The sequence below is a fragment of the Pleurodeles waltl genome, chromosome 10 (genome assembly GCF_031143425.1).
Source record: "Pleurodeles waltl isolate 20211129_DDA chromosome 10, aPleWal1.hap1.20221129, whole genome shotgun sequence".
NCBI lineage: Eukaryota > Metazoa > Chordata > Amphibia > Caudata > Salamandridae > Pleurodeles > Pleurodeles waltl.
The window spans coordinates 1,082,777,725-1,082,780,076 of record NC_090449.1 but is presented as its reverse complement, the minus strand read 5'-3'; the positions used below and the strand labels follow the sequence as shown (position 1 = coordinate 1,082,780,076).

The following is a 2,352-nucleotide window of genomic DNA, read 5'->3' as shown; positions in this document are numbered from 1 at the left end:
CTAGTAAGAATTTCCTTCTGTCGGTGTCTCTTGTTAGGTTTGTATGGTTGTCATGTTCGTTCTCCCCTCTTCTGGTAACTAGCGCTATGGAGCTTCTAGGTGGTTGTGCACTCTACAAATGATTTCTAATTTTGGGATGTAAGGAGAGAGTGAGAGGGGAAAAGTGATCCCATGTTGGAATGTGGTTCTTTTACAGGTGCTCCCTGTTTTTAAAACCTCAGGTGAAGAATCCTGCTGAAGATTTTAGTTGTATGCGGAAACCTTTTCTGGTGCCCGTCGTGTGAGCTATGCATTATTGCCATGGTACTTGTCTTCTGACAGGAAAATCATTTGTGAGACTGAGGCCGGACGTCTGCCAGAAGCCAGTTCAGAGTGACCGTCCAAGGAACACTGGAAGCCCCTCAGAGAAGAGTGCACCTGAGCAGGGCTTCTGTCAAGTGCAACAGGTTAACCGTTTTCAGTGCAATACTTGCATGAAAGGCTTCATCCACTTCTCCAGCTTCAAGGCGCACCACAGAACGCACACAGGAGAGAAGCCCTTCAAGTATACGATGTGCAGGAAAAGCTTCAGCCATAGTTCAAATCTCACCCAACATGTGAGTATCCACACATGCGAAAGACCACATACATGTGCCGAGCGTGACAAGATATTCACTGCCAAGTCACATCGCGTCGCCCACCAGAGGCTGCACTCTGCGGAGAGGCCCCACATGTGTGGAGACTGTGGAAAGACCTTCACCATGAAATCTCACCTCGTCGCCCACCAGAGGCTGCACTCTGCGGAGAGGCCCCACGTGTGTGGAGACTGTGGAAAGACCTTCACCATGAGACTCACCCCGTCACCCACTAGAGGCTGCACTCTGGGGAGAGGCCCCACATGTGTGGAGACTGTGGAAAGACCTTCACCATGAAATCTCACCTCGTCGCCTACCAGAGGCTGCACTCTGCGGAGAGGCCCCACGTGTGTGGAGACTGTGGAAAGACCTTCACCATGAAATCTCACCTCGTCGCCCACCAGAGGCTGCACTCTGCGGAGAGGTCCCACGTGTGTGGAGACTGTGGAAAGACCTTCACCATGAGACTCACCTCGTCACCCACCAGAGGCTGCACTCTGGGGAGAGGCCCCACGTGTGTGGAGACTGTGGAAAGACCTTCACCATGAAATCTCACCTCGTCGCCCACCAGAGGCTGCACTCTGGGGAGAGGCCCCACGTGTGTGGAGACTGTGGAAAGACCTTCACCATGAAATCTCACCTCGTCGCCCACCAGAGGCTGCACTCTGGGGAGAGGCCCCACGTGTGTGGAGACTGTGGAAAGACCTTCACCATGAAATCTCACCTCGTCGCCCACCAGAGGCTGCACTCTGCGGAGAGGCCCCACGTGTGTGGAGACTGTGGAAAGACCTTCACCATGAGACTCACCCCGTCACCCACCAGAGGCTGCACTCTGCGGAGAGGCCCCACGTGTGTGGAGACTGTGGAAAGACCTTCACCATGAGACTCACCTCGTCACCCACCAGAGGCTGCACTCTGCGGAGAGGCCCCACGTGTGTGGAGACTGTGGAAAGACCTTCACCATGAGACTCACCTCGTCACCCACCAGAGGCTGCACTCTGCGGAGAGGCCCCACGTGTGTGGAGACTGTGGAAAGACCTTCACCATGAGACTCACCTCGTCACCCACCAGAGGCTGCACTCTGCGGAGAGGTCCCACGTGTGTGGAGACTGTGGAAAGACCTTCACCATGAGACTCACCTCGTCGCCCACCAGAGGCTGCACTCTGCGGAGAGGCCCCACGTGTGTGGAGACTGTGGAAAGACCTTCACCATGAGACTCACCTCGTCGCCCACCAGAGGCTGCACTCTGCGGAGAGGTCCCACGTGTGTGGAGACTGTGGAAAGACCTTCACCATGAAATCTCACCTCGTCGCCCACCAGAGGCTGCACTCTGCGGAGAGGTCCCACGTGTGTGGAGACTGTGGAAAGACCTTCACCATGAGACTCACCTCGTCACCCACCAGAGGCTGCACTCTGGGGAGAGACCCTACACATGCAACGAGTGCATGCAGAGCTACCGCAAGGCTCCAGACCTGGTTCGACATAAGAGAATCCACACAGGCGAGAAGCCGTACCATTGCAGTCTGTGTGAAAAGCGCTTGAATAACTTGCAGTGCTTGAAGATTCACCAGAGGTCGCACACCGGGGAGAAGCCGTACCAGTGCAGTCAGTGTGAGAAAGGCTTTCTGCAGAACTCTGATCTCCTCAAACATCAGAAAACACACACGGGAGAGAGGCCCTTCCACTGCAGCCAGTGCAAGGAGAACTTCCCTCAGAGGTGGGATCTGGTTAGGCATG

The 2,352-nt window shown here is 55.2% G+C and overlaps 1 pseudogene; it reads left to right on the top strand.

The window, feature by feature from the left end:
- The first annotated feature begins 287 nt into the window (after window positions 1–287).
- On the top strand, window positions 288–1,497 carry LOC138262489 (zinc finger protein 41-like; annotated as a pseudogene).
- Window positions 1,498–2,352: the final 855 nt, after the last annotated feature.